The sequence below is a fragment of the Erithacus rubecula genome (genome assembly GCF_903797595.1).
Source record: "Erithacus rubecula genome assembly, chromosome: 3".
In the NCBI taxonomy this organism is placed as follows: Eukaryota; Metazoa; Chordata; class Aves; order Passeriformes; family Muscicapidae; genus Erithacus; species Erithacus rubecula.
In genome coordinates, this window is record NC_136689.1 from 27,519,309 (window position 1) to 27,539,577 (window position 20,269).

A 20,269-nucleotide genomic window follows, 5' to 3' on the forward strand; every position below is an offset into this window, starting at 1 on the left:
TTGAAGAGATGCAGGGAATCTTGTGATATGGCTGATTAGGTGTGCTCATGGTTTTCATTTCAGGACAACATTCTGATGTCAATCTTCCTTGCATAAACTTGTCTTAGGTGCTATTTTTAAATTTTCTGAACCAGATTAGATACTGGCAGTGCCTTTTTTGATGCTTCTCTATATGGCTCTGTAGGAAATGCTTTAATTTATGTCATGAGTAGCTTTTTTCTCTTTTCATACCTTCATCAATTTAGTAATGAGTTGATCAGACACATATTCCATGCAAGTACCTTCCTTTCCTTGGTCACCTCCCACTGTCTCAGCAGAACTTGTGCTTGGCTTACTTCTTGGATCCTGCCCTTGCCTGCAGGGCTGGTGAGCTGCATTCCCTGTCACTGCTTCTGTTCGTGTGGCTCCTCTCACGTGGTGTCCTAGTTGTTCTGTGCATCAGATGTGCCTTTCTGTATCTTCTGTCAGCAGCAGCTTTTAGCAGACACCTCAATTCCCTTGCAGTAGTAGGACTATTAAATATAACTAGCTCCAACATAATTCTTGGCAACTTCTTCTGGTGATCCATGTCCAGCCTGATAATTTTTTGTTGTCTGTGGCCAGTCAGTCACTTGGCAATTCTTCTACCAGATAAGATCATTGCCAACCTTTTTTAGTGCAGCTGTTATTGAGTCTGGATGAGATCTATGATTTCTGGTTTTAATTTTTTTGTAGAAAGTTACTCTATTACTAGTGACTGCATGATACTGATTATAGTAGGGCTGATGTCTTTTTGCTTTTCTCCCCTCAGCTTCAACTCTAAAGACAGGCATTCTGTTTGCTTTTCTGCCATCAGAGAATATCTCCAACTGGGTTTTTTGTCTGCTTTAGAAATACAGATCATAGATTTGAAATTATTTAACTTTATTCCTGTACTTCAACATATGAGGTGCAACTTTAGTCAACTTCTTCTCTGCCTTTTGGGAGCTGTGGTGAAGTGCTTATCTAGTTGTGCCTATTTCATCTTTCAAGTTATCTACTGCATGCTGCATCCCATGAGACATTTTCAGATTTGTTTATGCACATTTAATGAAGCAGCAACTCAGCATTTTCAATTTAGAGAGTCTGGACTCCTCAATCTACCTGACTACTTAAACTTTGTATGAGTCACAAGCTAATCTCTTGTAATGCCCAACTCACTGGGATATTTTTCATTCTAATAAAATAAAGTCTGTTGCAGGGCTGGTTTCTTTGAATCTACTGTGGACTCTGAGCAAGGCTGTCCTTTTTAAGAGTGGTTGGTTTTGGTTTGGTGCATTTTGTTTTATTTCTTTTTTTTACTCAGTTGGATTCCATAAGTTCTTTTGCAATGGTGTGTTTGAGGTGTTATTTCTAAATCTATCACAATATTAAGTGGTGTTTGTTTGAACACTCCCTACCTCTATGATATTTTTTTTACTAGCTCCTGCATTTCATTATGTTTTAGCCACTAAGATGCTATTGTCCCTATTATTTAATCTTGTGTTTAATTCAGGTGTGTTAGTTTTGTAGTGGAGGCCTCTTTTTTTGTAAGTACACAAACAATTAAGAATGTTTTATCTCATCATGCCTGCTTACCAGGGCAGACTACTTGTCTGCCTGAACCCTGTTCTAGTCTGTGCTAGGACTTTCAGCCCTTTATCAAACAATCTGAGATAAGAGTCCTTCTTGCTCACATTCTCATTTTCCTGTACTTGTACACTGAGGCTGTGTGGGTGTCCAACTCTCACTTCCAACTTTCATCTCTAACTCCCTCCCTGGGTGTGTCACCTTGTCCTTCATGGTCAGTGTCCTTCTCTCATAATTGAGAGCCCTTGAGCAGGAGAGTCCTGCTGAGTGACTCTGAAATGTTTCGCCCACCTTTCTCTCTCCTCATTATTTTAATGCCTCTTTATCAACCCACTTGAGATATAGCTGGATCAATTGTTTGAAGTCCTGCCATATAAATAATCTCTAGAGTCTGTCCCCCCACCTCCTTAAGTAACCTTGAACACCCTAGATAGAATATAGCTTTGAATCAGCAGAGAAATACATAAAGAGCAAGGGAGAAGGGGAAAGCCAATTTATGTGAAACTGTTCACTTAAATGTGACTTTTTCTATTTTATAAACATAAAAAAACCCTCATGTTGCATTTGAGTATAAATAATCAACTGAAAATACTTACATGTAACTTTCTTTCAGTCACAAATACAGTAGTAGCTGTTGCCAAGGTTTATCAGCAGCTATTGCTACAGCTAAGACAAATTTGCAGGTCATCAGATGTAGAGAAAAACATCTGGTAAATATAGATTATGGAATTTGTCAACATCTTGACTAGTCACATCTAGTTGATTTTTTTAATGGTTTTTTTTTTGTTTGTTTGAGAAAATGTCTCTGAATAAACATACTGTGATTAGGTTGAAGCTTCTGTATGGTGGCATTTATTTATTCCCGTGGATGTTATATATTTACTCTGATGGATCTTGTTGTTTTAACATAATTGCTTTTGAATTAATGCTTTCACGACCGTTTTGTGACTATTTAGGCCACAATTGTCCTGATAATTATTTCTTTTCTTTTTTTTTTTTTTTGTGGCTTTCTTTATATACACGTGACTCAAGAGGGGAAGGAGTTACACTGTAGATGTTCTAATTTTGGACAGGAGAGCAAAATCTCTTTGGTGTTACGGATGACAAGAAAACAAATTACCTGTTTTGGGGATCTTTTCTCCCCTGCTAATCCCCAGATCCAGATTTGGAAGCATTATGTGTCTGTCCACTGTAGCTGCGTGCTTCCTTTCTGAAGCTGAAAGTGTCTGATGCTGCACTTGGCTCATCTCCACTCTTCCTCCTCCTTTTGCTCTGTGGGTTTTTCTGCTGATTTCTTAAAAGGCAGCGTGTGGTGCACCTCACACGGTGATTTCAGATGTGGGGAGAGGGTGAGAGGGTGCTTGGTGCTCAGGACCTGGCTCACAGGCTGCTTGCCCTGCCTCTGTCTCAGAGCAGAACAGCTCGACTCGGAACAGCCCCGTGGAGTTCTGGGGCACTGAGCTCTGATTCATGGCAGCTAACACATAGATGTAGGACTATATTTATCCACAGTACATGTGTGATGTTTTGTACACTTTGCAAGTTTTTTTTTAACCTCCGTTTGTTCCAAGTAGTTCCTTGTGGTAGGCAGTTTTAAAATAAAAATGTGTTCTGTAAGAGTAACCGGATCTAGTATACAAGGTGCCTCCAGTACTCATCTCTATTTTTGATGCTGTTTATCCACACTTTGATTTGTTACTTCAGAAAGAAAGATCTTAATGGGTGTCATGCTTTTGTGCTTTACCAGAAGTTGGTAAATGAAGTCTGCACCTGCACTGGCAGTAGGGAGCCTCAGCTCTCAGTAGAGCACGGATGTCCCAGTGCATGTCAGAAGGCTTGCTTTAAAACCTCTCTTCAATAGCAAACAGACAGGTTAAACAGCAATAAGACAAGGTAAAGGAGCTACTTTAATCTGTCCTATTCAGCCTGGTCTGCTCTGCAGAAATGGCAGGTCAGAGGGCAGAAAATCAGTGGCATACTACCTTTGGTCTTATTCAGTGTGGTAGGTACTTCTTGGCAGCCCTCCAGACAGTGTTTCCAAAGTGCTTGCACAGCTCTAACACAGGCAATCCTGGAACTTTACAGCTGAAGTGAAGGGCCAGGCAATGTGGCATTTGGTGATTCTTATGGTCTGGTAAATACTTTATTTTCCATAAGTAGCATTATTCTTGTTTTCCCTGCTCAGTGAAGCAGAAGGGGATGGATGAAACCAGAGAGAAAATAGTAAGATGGTCAGATGATGATTTGGAAGGGAGAGAGCAAACTTTTGAGTTCTGGCCTGAGGGAAAGTGGGAAAACGTGTCATTGCAGCAGTGGTTACTTTTAATTTAACTCCATGGATTGTAGAAAAAGTGTGAGAGCTTTAATTACATAATGACCTCCAAAATGAAGGTGAACAGAAATGCTGAATTCGTAGAACACATTTCTAGCTGTCAGCCAAATTTTCTGAGTGAGACCCGTTATCAGCTCGGAGAGGAGAAAATGAAGCTTGCTATATGGAACTTTTCATTGCATTTTTTTGAGATCTTTGTAGGCTATTAGAAGGCAGAAAAGAGAAGTTGTTTCATGCCTTTATCAGAGCGCTGCAGTCTCATCTGTTCCACGGATTTTTGGACCCCCTCGTGGAGGTTGTGCCAATCCAGTGGCTGCAGAAAAGGGGCAGATTGAACATGAGTGTGTAGCCTTGCTCCTCTTCCTGCCCTGTGGTGCCCAGAGAGGTGGCACAGGAAGAAGTGTGTGGGCACCATGGCAGCTTGCTGGCAAAGACAGCATCTTTGGCTGGAAGCACAGGGCAGGCAAGATTTACAGTCTGCTAACAAAGCAGCAAAATGGCTCAGTTTGGAAAGGTATGCATGCTTCCATCACCTGCTGCAACTGGAACCAGAGTGGTGGAACAGGGAAGCATTTGGTCTCTTGAAAAACAGGAGTTCTGAATGAGTGTTGGAGACTAATGTAATCATCTTAATGGTTTGCTTCCTGCTTCTCTGTGGTAACATGCCACTCTGCATGCCTGTGTGCTTTTTCTAACAAGATTTTTCCCTCCTTGAAAGACAGAAAATCTGAGGGGGAGCTATTAAATTCTGAAAGCTATATTTAGCTGGGAGCAATTAAAGCTAGCACTGTATAATGACACTTGAAACTAGCTTATCCATCAGGCAAACAGTAAGATTTTAATGTTTGGTTTCAGTCAGACTTGACAACTTTGCTTACATTCATTAAATTATACATTTTAGAAGGTGTGTCTGGTTCAGGTTGTTTTGGAGAAGTTATTTCCTTTCTTACTGTTCCCACTTTGTTCTTCCTTCCTTTTTTTTTTTTTTTTTTTTTTTTTTTTTTTTTTTTTTTTTTTTTTTTTTTTTTTGTAGAGGTAGCTCTGCTCTACCCTGCAGTCAGCAGATGCCTGGTTTGCTCTTTTCATCATCTTTAGGCTTGCAGCATGTTGGTGCAGTGAAATGACTCTGCAAATATTATGGCTAAAAATTTGGCTTTGTCCCTCTTTGATTATTAATTTGATTCATTCTCCACTCTAATTTCTCTCTGTAGTCATGGTGCTACCAGCTTTGGTAGAACTTGCTGTGGGGACAAATGGCTAACTTTGAGAAGGGGGAGAATTGGCTGGTTCCTCCCCAAGGGTCCAGTTCTGCTCAATGCAGACTTACACCAAATTGCACTCTATTGCCAGACTGAGTCTTTCTTACAGTCCTGGTAGCTCTTCTGAAAACAGTTAGAAATATGTAGCTTCCTTAGGACTAATAGAGTACAAACCAGCTTAATTAATTGCTGTAGATTTGTTAAAAGGTCAGTTATTGCATGTTTGGTTTTTTTTCCTTGGGTACCAAATAACTAATTTTCTCAGTTCTGCATTAAATGAACATCCCTCTATGATGCTCACATCATCTATAGTCATCCTTCACGAGATGTATTTATTGCTCAGTTTGTCTTTCTATTCCAGTGCATCAGGCTCAAGAATCTTTCTCATCTAATGTTTTTGAGTATGTCTGTACAACTATGGGTTACTTTTTTATTGCACAGACACAGAAGAAGTTATAAATCAATCAACAGTGTCATTAAACTGATCTGGGTTACCCAGATGATTTTAGAAATTGTGTACCCGTGTTGCAAAATATTCAGAAACAAAATCATATGAGTGCTTCTTTATGCTTACTGATCAGAAGAATCTCTTGAGTAGAGTGGTTTGGGGACCAAGGGGGAACATAAAGCCTTTTTTGGACCTGCAGACTGTGGGGGAAATTTCATTTTGGAAGGAGGAAAACTTGATGCAAAAATGTGGAAAGATTGTGGAACAGCAAATGCATTACTTGGCTTTTTGTGGTGACTTAGTGCTTGATACAGCTGTTGGCTTCCTGAATTGCTGATGGCCTGAGGTGCCCAGTGAAGGATGCTTAGACTGTGTCTTCTTATATCTGTCCCTTTCCTTTAGGGTCCTTCTAGAGCCCCTGTCACTTCAGTGTGATATGAAATATACTCCTAGTAACTAACATAGTTCTTTGTAACCTATATCAGATCAATTTTTTCCTGTTTTTCTTACAGCATTCATGCAAATAGCACAAATAATTAAAAGCACAAATTTTTCAGATATAGCTTGTTGGGGTTTTTTTGAAGGCTTTTTATAAGGTTATTCTGTTGCCTTAACCATGAGAAGTTTTTAATACATGATTAGTTGGAAGTTTCAAATGTAGAACGGCTTAATTTTTGAGTTACTGGGAAAAATGCCAGCCATAGATTTGGGAAAGGCTGAGTAATAAAATCATAAAGCTGGTTCATCCCTCAAATATGTTGTTATTTCAGCTGCCTCTGCCCCCTGCATGTTCCTACAGGCTAAAAATGTCAATAGGCTCTTATATTAATAGCTATTTTAGGATTCTAATCTTAAAAGGCAGTACAATGAAAGAATTTTGGCTAATAAAAAATCAAACTTAAAACGTGAAGTGCTCTTTCCTACTCTAGTTTAAAAAACTTCCACCCTTAATACTTAGATGATTAAAAATGCACAAGTTCATGTGTTGAATTATCCTAAAATTAAATCACAGATGTTAAACTACAAGCCAGATGGGGACAGTGGAATTTTTAGGAATTGAAACAGAAGGAGCAAGAAATTGAGGGTAAATGTGAAATTAGGAGATATTAAATGTAGACAACTGATAGGAGAAGGGAACATATAGCTCAGAACTCAGAGTTGAGAACAGGGAAAAGAATTTAATTTTTCCTTGTAAAATATGCTAAGATGGTAAGAATAATGTTAAATAAGGGCAGTAATGACAATTCAAGAACCACAGAAGAATTCAATTTCATTACTGAATTCAAACTCTATGACAGCATGTAGAAGTAATAGCTAAGAAAGTAAAATTGTAACAGTAATCTAAATTCAAAACTGTTATCACTAGTAATTTGAAGAATTCTCAGTTTCTCATGTTGATTTTGAAGAAGGATCAGGAAAGCCTCAGCATTGGAGAAAGCTTAACAATGTGCTAATTTTTATAAACAGTGCAGCTTGTGGACTCAGATACTAGTTTGTCTGGGGCTGGTTGATTGCAGACTTTTGGAAGATCTGTCATCTAGCTGATATGGAAACAGACTGCGTGCAGTAGAAATTCAAATCTAATAATTGGAATAAAGGACCATGCAGTCCACGAATGTGAAGGCAAACTAAACCATTGCTCCTTTTTAGCCCAAATGGAGCACGTTAAACTTTGTCATAAGCAATTTCTGTTTGGCAGTGTTTTCCTTGTACAGAGAAATCCTGCAGGCTGCTAAAACTGCAAAACTGGATTGTCTTCAGAAAAAGTGCATTTGACTAAATGTCAAACCCCTGTGTTAGTTGCTTCAAAGCAATGGCTGAATAATGATACAAGTTTGTCAAAAAGTACCCCAGCATCTATTTCTGTTCAGGATTCTTCTTGTTTTGTGCTGACAAGATGTTTGGGTGGGTTCCTCACAGCCTCAGTAGAGTTGTACACTTATGCCAGAGTTCTGGATCTTTGGAGCAAGAAGGGTTTCTATTACAAAATGCATCGCTCTCATAGTGTATTAGTAGACTTAGTAACTTAGTTGTACAGGAGAATGTGGCTGACCTGAATTTTTAATGCATAACTTTCAGAAAAAGATGTTAACTGCAGATGCTGTATTTTAGGGAAATATTTTGGGAGAGGACAATGCACAGAAAACAAGCCAGAAAAAATTTCAGATATTCCTATATACAAATATTCATATATTCTACTTGCTACTTCCCTCGTGCTTCTCGGGTGTGAAAGGACAATGAAGCAGGAAGTTTTATTTCTCATCTGATTTTTTTGGTTTGTTTTTCAGATCCAACACAAGACTCATGTGAGCTTGCCCCATCTTGCCTAATGGCATAGCTCATACTTTCACTTCTGAAAGAGAAGAGATTTGGATTCTTCCTAGTGGCAGTGGTCCTACCCAGTCACTGTAAGTCTGTCATCCTTCTATCATGGCTGTGTTGCTTTCCTTCAGGGAAAGCAGGGGTTAAATTGGTGTGGAGCCTGTTTTAGCCTAGAGAGAGCATGACCAAAGAAGCTGTGTAAAAAGCTTCCTGGTGTGAAGAATCCCTCAGTCAGTGGAGAATAGGAGAGCATTGCAGTATAGCTGTGAAGAGGCAGCAGTTCTGTCCCCTTTTGGGGTAAGACATTGTGCTTAATTGGATGTCCAGAAGAATGGAAGGAAGTAACAAAGAAATGGAATAGGTAAACCTGAAGTTGTGCTAATGTAACCTTTTATTCTGCTGAGACAAGGGTAATTGTTCAAAAATGCCTCAAAGCTGTGTTACTTTTGGGGGAAATAGGGAAAAAATACAATTTGTTGGGTTGTGCTGTATTTGGGTTCCCTTCAGTCTAAAGCTTTGGGGTTTCCACTGATGACCTACTGATTTAGGAAGGGGGACTCTCACTCATTGCACCACTGGACTCTGTGGTTTGTCTCATTCTGAAATGTTCTCTCTAGACTGCAGCCAAATATAGGACTTGGGCAAGGTTGAGATTTGTTATGGGTAACATTGAAAAACTTCTTGTCCTGCTGGTGGGTTTTTTTTTGCCTGGGTGTTCTCTAATTTTGAGATTTAGCAATAGGAGAAAATTCTGTCCTGAATAATTTCCAATCATGGCACTTGTGGCATGTTACCTTCTCTAATATGTAGAGAATAATGTAATAAAATAAAAATAATGTAAATGTAGTCACAATGCATTCTGAATACTTGACAATTTCTCTTTTGGTGTAGGAACATTGATAATATATTTGACCTTTCTAGCTAGCAGCTTGTGCTGCATTTTAACTTTTTAGTGTTTGTGTGTGTGTGTGTGTATATACATAAATATATTGTTGTCCTTTTGTACCTGTAGGGACTAGTATTTTAGAGCACATAGGACAGCTAGGATGTTGCAGGCCTTATGTGCATGTCATTTACATATTTGATTGAAGTTTTGGAAGGCTGGGTATTCTAAAGTGTGCAGTTCATACAGTCCTGTATATAAACTGATGTTTTTAAAGTCCCTTCATAGACTTACATGGATCTCATACTTGTAAACCAGAATATGGCACTGCTCTTTGCACTAATATCTTATTGTACTTGCACCTGTGTTTGTGTAGGTTTAATCACTGCTTTAAGCTTGGTGAATTTTTAGGCTGAATCTGTTTCTCTGGTGAGCATGTAAAAGGTATCACTAGTTCTATGATGCCAGTAGGAACTTGCTTTCCTCTGGAAAGCTGAAAATGAGTCATGAGAGCTGAAGTATGGAGCAGGCACAAGCACTGAATCTTTGCTAGATGTGGCTTCTTTTTAATGTAAAGCACATTAAAAACCACATATGTTTTCAGTTTCTCTAAGCTGGAAGCTGTAAAGGTGTCAGTGGAGGAGAGCAAGGAGTGGAAAAGACTTTCACTTGGTTATTTCTGTTGATAGGTGCTGCCATACTGCTCCAATGGGAGGTGCCCAGTTGCTGTAGGATCCTTTCACCTATGAAGATAGTGGAGTTTATCAGCATTATTACAAAACAGTTCCCTGATAAAGCTGAGAAGTTTTATGTTTGAGTAGCAAACCAAAAAAAACAAAGTTTTGTGATTGCCTAATGACTTTCAAAACATTTCTGTTTGAGGCAGAAATGAACATAGACCTGCCCCACCCATGCCAGTTTTATTTACAGAGGGGGTTCCTGTGGAGCAGATATGTTTGTGACTTTGCATGGAGTCATGCAGGAAACCTGTGAAAAACTCTGCTCAAGACCTTGTCTGCTTGTCCTAATCTTTCTAGTGTTCCACATTGACAGGCAACTTTGATAGCAAGGTAGGTTTACAGGGATATGAAACTCACAGCATTTGAACAGTTACAAAAGGGGAAAATTTCACTGCTCCTCTAACAGCAGCGGCAGAAGACTGAGATGAGAATTAGGATTTATCTTAACAATAATACTTCCATTTTCATACTGACCTAGTACAATCCTGTTGGTATATGTTCTTGCAATGCATTAATATTTTGTAACACCCTGTCTTTTGAGATACATTAACACGTGGTGCAATTTCACTGAATAGCTCTGTATCTTTTGAAAAGGAAAAAAAAACCAGTAGCTGGTGCTCAAAGTGAATTTGCCTTTAAGTGGCTCTCTTAAATTCATTTTTACAAGCTTGAAAATTGAATGTATGGCTGTTACAGAAGCAACTTCCATATGTTACTGAGTCTTTAGAAGAATTCTTTACTGCTCTCCTGAATGTTGGAAAATGCAGTGAAAGAAGCGATCCTCAGTCCACGTAAATTTTTTAAAAAGAAATTTAATGGAAACTTTGTGTATTCTGGTGTTTGTTGGTATTTTCTGTTAGTTTTGTCAACCTAAAATTCCAAGCTGAGTTCTTTGGTACAAGTATTATGTACATTGACTATTTTGTTTCATCTCACTTGTGAAAGGTATTTAATTGTAATTTTTAAGCTGAATATTGTCAGCACAATGCTATCTGCTGGCTCTTTACTAATAACCTTATTTGAAAAACTTCGTACAGAACAAAATTCCATCTGAAGGGAAAAAAGGCCAAATCTTAGCATGCATATATGCTTGTAAATGCAAAAAAAACTCCTAATGTACAGCCCTAGCTTTTGTGTACAAGCTCATGACTACAAATTTAAGGTACTTCTCTCCGATTTCTTTTGGAATTTCCTGTGAATATTTGTACTAACCTGTCCAATGAATAGTAGCATAGGTAAACCTACTACATAAAATTATAAAAAAAAAAAGGAAGAAAAAGGCTGTTTTTTAACTTATCTTACTAGCTGCTATTGAAACAAATTAGATTTCTTATTTTTTAAGACCAAAATGAACTGTTACATCTGGGTATCAGTGATGGCATCTGTGGTTGGGAGGGGTGAATATGCAGGTTACCTACCTCACGGAAGCATAATTTGTATTTTTTAGTTTTAGTCACATATATTTTGATGTAAAACAGGAAACACATATTTAGATAAAGGAAGTGTTTGGAACAAGCAGACTGGTGATTTCATATAATCCCAGAATAAAGTAATTTTTAGGATTTGTTTCAGTAAAAAATAAGTGCAAAATTACAGAAAGGTGGATGAAATATACAGGCACAGTTTCATTCATTAATACAGCATGGTATTATTTATAATTTAAATGAATCTTTTAGGGCAAATTGTTGCTTGCAAATGCCAAGTGTGTCAGGCTGTTTGGCTTGAGGTGATGTGACAAGGTTGTGAACTCCTTGGCCCTGTGGTGCCAGGGTGACAGATCATTCTCCTTGGTTTAAGGGCAGAGTATGCCACACACATATTCAAAAAATTCAGCTCTTTAATAGTTACTGCTTCCTACTTTGGCAAGACTATAAACTTTAAGTGCTTGAAATAGCTAATTAGCATAGCCAAAAGTAACTTAAAGCTGCATGAGTCTTGTCTCCTGTTATGGAAACTTTAGATTGCTTATGCTTAAGTGCAGAGAAAAAGTAGCAACTACTGTGTCTGAGACAGACAATCAGCTGGGTCACCCTTCCCATTTTAGCAATGGGAACAAGTTGCCTTCTTACTGACATTACAGTGAGGGTTTTATCAAGTGAGATTCTGCATTTTGCTCCCAAAAAGTGATATAGATAATCCATATTCTTACCAGTGAAAATCTTTTCATCACACCCTCACTGAGCAGAAGCATACACTTTTCAATCATTTGATGGACATAATTTCCTTGCTTGGTGAAGCCAAAAGAACTTGGTTCTTCTTCTAAGAGCAGCTCTAAGAGACCATCTCTGTCTTTCAGTACATGCTTGAACATGTGCTTCTGCCAGCCTTATCTTTTGAAAAAAGATGGGGTAAATTTTTCTTGTCTTTGCTTATGTAACCTCTGGTAATTTCTTTATTTGTCCACCAGCTGAAGAACAAAAATAAAACCACAAACACATCAGAAGGCAGAAGATTTGTCATGTTTCAGAGGTGGCCTTGGAAATGAAGACCAGCAGCTGTGTAGTTGTGTAGCTCCAGGGCCCCTCTTTCCAATTGTGCCGCAGCAAAGGTTTTGTGTGCAAGAGACTTGCAGGAGACGGAAAGAGAAGGTTGCAGGTATTGGTGGGCTCCTCTAGAGTAGAAATGAGAATATGAGACTGAATCCCCAATCCTGCCATGTGTGATAGTGAATGAAGAATGGCTTTGGCCTCTAGTGGCTGTTGCTTATTCACTGATTCCTAGTTTATGTGCCTTACACTCACATTTGCTTCAGAGAAAAGGTCATATTCTTGTTTAAATTCATATAGCAGATTCTTGTAGCACCAGGTATTTGAAGACAAAATGAAGATGACATTGTTTCTTTAGGCTGGAAGAAGCTTCCTACTAAGCAGAAAAATATTATGATTATTGAAGTAGTTACTTCTCAAGGAGAAATAAAGATTAAAGACTGAGTAAAATGTTAACAGTATAATTTGAGTTATGTGTATAAAACTGAGTAGCTTCCTCAGTTTCAATCAGTGAGCTTCTGTTACATTAATATGTTTTTAATCTTATTTTATCCTTGTGTGCTTGCCTAAGAATGTGACATCATACTTTTTTTTTTTGTTGCACTTCTTATCAAACCATATATGAGGGATGAAAAATGGTAAAACCTGATGAAGTATAATTATCAATAGTGATGAATAAGCAGGTGAATTTATGAAAATGTAAAATTTGCAGTATTTGTTCAATGAGTTTTTTAAACTTCCCAAATTTTTGCATCTCTCTCACAAAATGTCTGTTGTGGAGGCACATGACCAAACCATAGCAAGAACTTTTCAGAATAGCAGTACATTCTCACATCAACTGAAGTTGCAAGATCATTAACATTGTGAGAGAAAACTAGGAAAGGTGTTGTCTCATAGGGAGTAAAACACTGCCTGCTGGAGACACAATAGTGAGCATCAGAGTAATGATGAAAATAAATTGATGATAAAATTATGTTGATGATAAAATTATGAAAAAGCTTTAAGAAGCCTTCAGTGCAGCAGTGTATTTTACTATGACATTCACTGTTCTTCCCTTCAGAGAATTACAGGTGACTTCTCTGCCTCCGGATCTGGAGGACATCTGTGTTCTGCTGCTGTATTTTTGGAGGATGGCAATTTATTAAAGAAAAGAAAAAGTTTTTGATCTAAGACCAGATTTCATATGATGCTTTACCTTGAAAAGTAGCAAAAATTATCCTTTTTTTTCCCCAGTGCTTAAATATCCAAAAATTTTACAACTGTCCACAGGAGTGTTTGAATGTATTACAAAAGCTGTAATTTATTTTAAACAGCAGGAATTATGCTTTCAGAAAAATCTAGTTATTATTCTACTTTAAAAGTCTAATAATAAAGAATTAATCAAAATGTTGACACTAGTCTTTCTGAAGCACTGCATTTGTTTGGAACCTCTAAAAAGCTGTCAAATGCTACAAAAAGAAATAATTTTAATTCTTGGGGGCTCTTACAATGAGCTAAAAGGTAGAAACTGTCAGCTACATTAATGGTCCAGAAGCAGCAGTACTCACTGTGGTGACAGAAAAAACTGTGTTTCTGGTTGAGGGACACCAATAAAATTTGATGTTGGTAATGAGAAGAACAAGGAGGACTGGAGAATGGCCCCATCCCCTTGTGTGATTTTTACTTTTAATTTTTTCTTTGTGCCAACTTTTATTGGGCAACAACTTTTCACTTCTAAAGGTTTAAACAGTTAATGTTGTTTTTAATACATTGTGATGAGTCATATGCCACTCCCTGCCTGCTTTTGTTTTTGCCAGCACTGGACGAAATCATAGTAACAGGTGGTTAGCAAAGTAAAATGTACCTGAAGAAAAGCTAGTTTATAGTTTTACCCTTAAATCCATTCAGCATCTTGCCAGCAACTTTTGAGGGAAAACCATTGTTTCAGGGGAAATAGGGAAAGCATTCATTGTTTAACTCAAGCTTTGGAACTCCAAAATAAATTGGATTTTCCACTGTATGGAGTGAGACAGGCTGCAAAATCTAGAACTTAAAAGTTCAATGGATTTTGATTTATCATGAGTGTAGTATAACAAACATTTTCTATGGCTGTTTGTTCCATCTTGTCAAATTATAGTTTGTACTTCACCTTTGACATTTTTACATATGATTTATATTTCAAACTTGAATTGTCTGGGTTTTTTGTTTGTTGAGTTGGCTTTTTCCCCCCTCTTTTTGTTGTTTTGTGTTTTTTTTCCAGCAGCATAGAGCTATTGAGGAAATCTAAAAAAACCCACTAATTAGGAGGTGGTGATAGCTAAGTAACAGCTGTTAAGGGCATGATTCAGCATCTCCTGCTGCAACTCACTACCCCTGCAAGTTGTGAAGTCTCAATCTCTCCTGTATTTGTAAAGATCTTGGTGAGGAAGGGCAGATAAGCAGGGACCAGCACACCAGGTGCCCACCCAAGTCACTCTGTCACTCCCTTCAGATGGGTGGAGCAGCAAAAATACAATAAAAGGTTCATGGGTCAAGATAAGGACACACAGATCACTCAGCAATTGCTGTCATGGGCAAACCAGTCTTGACTGAGGGAAATTAATGTAATTTAGTGCCTGTCAAATATGGGGTGATGAGAAATAACCCACATCTTAAAACACCTTCCCTTTACCCCTCCCTTCTTTCTGGGCTCAACCTCCAAATCTATTTCCTTCCTCCCATGAGCAGGGAGTGGGGAAGGAGGGCTGTAGTCACACGTTGTCTCTGCTGTTCTTTTTTCCTTAGGGGCTGACTCCTCACTCTCTTGCCCTGCTCCAGTGTGGGGTCCCTCTCTTGGAGACACTCCTCCATGAATTCCTCCTCTCCATGGGTTGTAGCTAATCACCAGCTGCTCCAGTGTGCATCACCTGTGGGGTCACAGAATTTGTGGAATGCTTCTGAAGTGGGATTTTGGCTTTAGCTGGAGGCCTTTTTGATAGTATCTCATAAGAAATAAGGAATCACTGATGCAGTCTTTGCCTGGGTGTCTGGCTCTGTGTGGGATGCTCCAGCTGTGCTCTACAGGCTATTCACCAAAGACTTGGACTCAATGATCCTTGTGGTTCCCTTCCAACTCGGAATATTCTGTGATTCAGTTGTCACCTGTGGGAAGATGACTTCATGATTTTTTTGAGTTACATAACCATGCATCACATTTCATTTAACTTATAGCCCAGAAGTCTGACTGTAGTGCACTCGATATGATGTGTGCATTTAAAACACAAGGGCATTGTCATAGAAAAAATAGATGTGCCTATTAATACTTGATTATAAAGAGATCATTAACATTAGAGCAAGGTGCTAGTATCACTTCAGATGCACGCACAGAAAACATGAATATCAATATGCCTATACTTGGCATAGGTATTGCAAATGAAAGAGTTTTATGACCTGCAAGAGCTATGGGGTTTGTCATGGAAAGTGCAGCAGAAGTGGAACAGAGCTGCTGAAGGTGTATTTGGTAGAGAGGAAGGCTGCAGACCCCCTGAGAGCCCACCTGAGGCAGGTGGCAGGCTGGCTGATCTGGGTGCAGGGGCAGCTCAGAAAGCCCAGTGAAATGTCCAGATCTGAGGCTCTGCATGAGTCAGAGCTCAGGGGCTTCTGCCTTTGCTTCCAAATGTGCTGCCATCAGTCTGGTGTAATCTAATAGGCAGTGACCTTTAATTGCCTTTTGGCCTCGTGGCATCAAGCTGCTGCTGCCACAAATGTCAATTAGTAAAATTCCTTCATTAGACTGCAGTGAACAAGGGGTAACATGTTAAGGGTAAGGAAGGGGTATTTTCCTTTATAAAGAATATTTTATTGCTGTCACAAAAGCATCCATATGACTACATGTGTTTGAATTTCAGAGTATTCTGAAATAATTGTGTAAACTAGCAGTGTTGCTACTTATTTAAGTTAGCAGTAGCAAAGAAGTTCTGGTTCAGTGTGTTAAAAGGAAGATCAAATGGAAGACTGTTTAGTGGTTTTCGATAAATTGTGGAGACTCAAGTTTACTTTCACCTGATTTATTTAATTACCTGTGAAATACCCTGTTTCTGTCCATGGGCACATGAAGGTTCATTAATGTTGTTGAAATAATGTGTCTCTGCTCTGAAGAAAAGTCAGGCATGCAGCATCCCTGAAAGTGGTTCTGAATCTAAAAAACAGTGGTTGTTTTTGTACAAAATCTTAATTGTCAGACATAACTAACATGTGATTTAATTTAGATACATTAGCTGAGGATCATTATGTTCACAGGGGAAATAATGTATTTGTCACATGCATTTACTTTCTCATGCTTAATGCATAACATCCAACTTGACAATTCCTGCACTTGTTGGTGAGTTTAAGCTTCTTAGATTTACTGTGTAAGGTGGTTAAGCTGCTGGTTTTAACTTCCATATGCCTAATGCTTTTTCCATGTCCTCACCTAGCTCCAGAAAAGTATCCCAGGCATGGGGAATGGGGCAGAGAGAAACTGAGCTGTTCAAACTGGTAAAAGCAGATGTGAACTCTGAGCAATTAGTGAAAACCCCAGGTAAAATTAATATAAAGTCAGATTCCTCTGCACAAGGTAGCAGCATTTATTGGAGGCTTTAGTTATTTTAAAGCACTGTATGCTGGATTTGTATGGACAATCTGTAAGAACAAATGACAGGCTTTTCAAAATTAGTTATTGAATGCCATGGGGAGTAGAACAAATTTACATGCCAATTTTGGGAACAATACTAAAATTCTGAATAGACTGGCAGTTAGTAATAGGTCAAAATCATGCTTGTTTTGCCACTATGTTTTATAGTTTAGAAGTGATTTGAAGCAGTGATCACCCTCACTGTGATCTGCATGAGTGGTATTGTAAAATCACTCTAGAGAACAATTTTTTGTTCTCTCACCCTGGTAACCATATGGGAAGAGTTTCAACAAACCTCTTTTATTATTCTCACTGTTAGTGTGAGTGTCCTACTCTGGAAGATCATTATAGTGAGGGATATCATGGGGCAGGTGAGTCAACAGATTTGAGAAGAGTTTGAAAATAGGAGCTGGGGCACTTTCAGATCCCACTGCCACCTTTTTTGTTTGCAGCTGGAACAGTGGACTGATTTTCTTATTTTTTGAGGACCAAAGAGAAGATTGTCAAACTTCAAATGCTGTTAATGTTACTTCTCCAAATCTCATCCTTTCAACTGCCTTTGGTCATTCCCAGATTTATTTTTTAATGTCATATTCTATGTAAATCCTTGTTAATTTGGTGTAACAACACTAAGGATTTTTGGGGTTTTGGACATATTTAATGATGTGATCTCAAAAACAGTATAACATGTTAGGAGAAATAATTGGGTGCATTTTTATATGGAAATCTTAGGGGTTTTATACTTAAGTTGCCATTCACTGTAATTTTTTTTTTCACATTTCTTTTCCAGCTCCTCATAAATTTAATTTTCCTACCTTTTCACAATTAAACATGTAGAACAAAATAATGAAAATCAGTTTAATTTTTTTGGTTCTGTTTTAACTGCCTGTATTGCACAGGTGTACTTTTTTTCTACAAGACATTATGAGTTATGATAATGCTTTAATGTCTGCAAATATGTTTTCTAGTCAAGGCTGGATGAAAACTTTGTGCATATTGTTTCAGTATTGAACAGCCTTTGAAAAGACAATTTTGTGTCAGAAGTGTAATGTTGTGAACTTTGTAAAGGTGTTTACCTACTTTTCCTCCTTTATGCATTCTATATTTTATAATGCTAGAAATATGTTCTTGAATATGTTTCTCAAACTTTTAATGCTAAAAGTACTGCTTTGTGGGAAAATTGTAAAAAACACATTCAATGGGATTAATATTGGCAAAATTTAAGAAAAAAATGTAGGTCATCATGGGTGAAATAGGAGTGAGTGCCATCTGTTAAGAAAATAGCTTTCAGTATTATGTTTCCTGCAACTTCATATGTTGTTATTTTAATAATTTCAGACATTTTTATTAAAAAAACCCAAAACCTTTTGTGTCTTCCTCTAATAAATTGCTTTGCTCTACTTTCCTTTTCAGAAATTCATCAGGAGAGCTGTGTGAAATAAGACTTAAATATTGTCAGAATTCACTTTATGCACTATCCATAATTAACCACAGGTTTGATTCATTTTTTGTGTTGTAAGTCCTGATGGTCTAGCAAAGCCAGTGCCATATGCCAGCAATTTAAAAACTAACACAAAACTGGTGAAGGATTGGAAGGAGAGTAGAGAGAGAGAGAGATGGCCAAGACTGGTGGAACTCTTAATATTAAGCTGTTTAAAGGGAATCTACATCACCTGTGAAAACTTCTGTTTATTCATTGCTGGTTTTACAGCCTATAATTAAAATTCAGCTTGTTAGTTGCTGTTCAAGTATAACCACCTCAAGAATGCTATGAAGCAACCAAAATGTTGGACTTTAGACGTTATAAAACTCTTCATGTTGTTGTCTGCCAGCTCTATGGCCTGCTTGCAGTGACTGGAGCAGAACTAAAAAGATTATATGCTACTTAGAAATAAAAAATATGGATAGTTTAGTAGTACCACCTTTTTACTGGGCTCAAATCAAGTTCTGTGTAAATTATTCATTCTCTCATATTGCTGAGGCATCCTAATTAAAACCTTCAATCTTTTAAACCTCTAAAAATACTTGAGAATGAGAGCATACCTAAAGCTTTTTTTAATCATGGAGCATTTCATTTGTTTTTAATTAAATTCAAATAGCTGCTAGCTTGCACTAACCTGAATCTAAATGTAAAATTAGGGACAGTATCTTGTTCAGATGGATGGATCAATTGAAAATAACACTACTTCCACTTTCTTGGTCACCAGCTGATGATGACCATCCCAAAGCAAAGTGTGTGATCTGCTTGCTGTGACAAAAGTCATTCTCTACTGAAGTGGATCAGGGAGGGCTCCTGTGGTTTGTTTTTTATAAATTTATTTATTTATTGGCAGGGAAACTACTAATCTCCAGGAAAGGACAGTAACAAATTGCTTGGGAGCAAGACTTTCTTTAGTTACTTTGGCAGATTTGAAAATTAATAGAATTTTAGCTGTAAGCTGTCAGTGGAGGCACTGAACTGCTACTGAAACTCATAAAAGTTCTCAGCAGCTTTGTATTGACTGAGTGTATTGCTGGAGGCAGGCCATATTTTTACACTGAGATGTAGCAGACATCATATTGTAGTAGATTTGTATAAACAAACTTACTGCATTAAAACTCTTTTGGTCTTCCTTGTTCTGGGCTGCCTGAAATAGTTACATTATTCAGAGTTTTCTTTCTTTGGCTAATCTCTGAAGTGGCTTTTGGGTTTTGTACTCTTATAGGCAGAGGCAGGGTAAGATCTGAAGTCACTCACTCTGAGATGGACCTGATCTTCCCAAATATAGGTTTGCAGCTTGTTTAGTTTCTTCCCTTTTTGAGGCAAGAAATCCTTTACCAGCTCTAAGTTGAGCCTCTGTGGTAACCCTAGCTGGATTTGTCTTCCCCTCCAGTTTCAGACCTTGAGGATGTGGTGGTGTGATTGTATCATTTGAGGTGGGGAGAGGATCCCTTTTGTGGCTCTTTCCTGTTCAAGAGCTGCCCTGTTAACCAGGCAGAGACCCTCACTTCTGGCCTGCATCTTTTTTTGTCTGACCCAGCTGTTGTAGTTGATGCTTTCCCATTTTGTATGAAATAGGCAAAACATTGCACAAAGTCATTCAGATTTATAATCTGGATTCCCACATCTCACATCTCTCTGCTTCTAGGTCTCTTTCAGTTCATCTTTTCCCTATGCCATGAAGATAATGTTGCAGGAACTTGATCCATGGAGCTGCTTTCCTGGTTCCCATTGTCAGAGTGTTCATTACAAGCATAAATATGGATGGATTTAAGACCAGATGTGATGCAGAATCTTCCAGGAGTGTGGTTCACAGCGTTTGTGACTCATGGTTCCTGTCACCTGCCTACATGGACGTGGGTGACATGTGTTTCCAGGAAAAAGGACAGCTGCAGCTCCTGCCTGTGCTGGAGAGGCTCTCATAAAGCCTTAATATGTATTTAAAATGAACACATTTCAGGGAGAGATTTAGATTAGATATTAAGGATAAATTCTTTATTGTGAGGGTGGGAGGCACTGGCACAAGCTGCCCTGAGAAACTGTGTGTGTTCCAACGCTGGCAGTGTCCAGTGCCAGGTTGGATGGAGCTCTGAGCAACCTGG

The 20,269-nt window shown here is 38.3% G+C and overlaps 1 protein-coding gene across 6 annotated transcripts in view; it reads left to right on the forward strand.

Moving 5' to 3' along the window:
- Positions 1-20,269, forward strand: part of OSBPL3 (oxysterol binding protein like 3) — an 80,371-nt gene that overhangs the window by 9,983 nt on the left and 50,119 nt on the right. For all 6 annotated transcript variants that reach the window (XM_079302340.1, XM_079302335.1, XM_079302337.1 and 3 more), the window contains exon 2: positions 7,915-8,034. The gene's annotated coding sequence lies outside the window, so the exon portion shown is untranslated. The remainder of the gene's footprint in view (positions 1-7,914; positions 8,035-20,269) is intronic.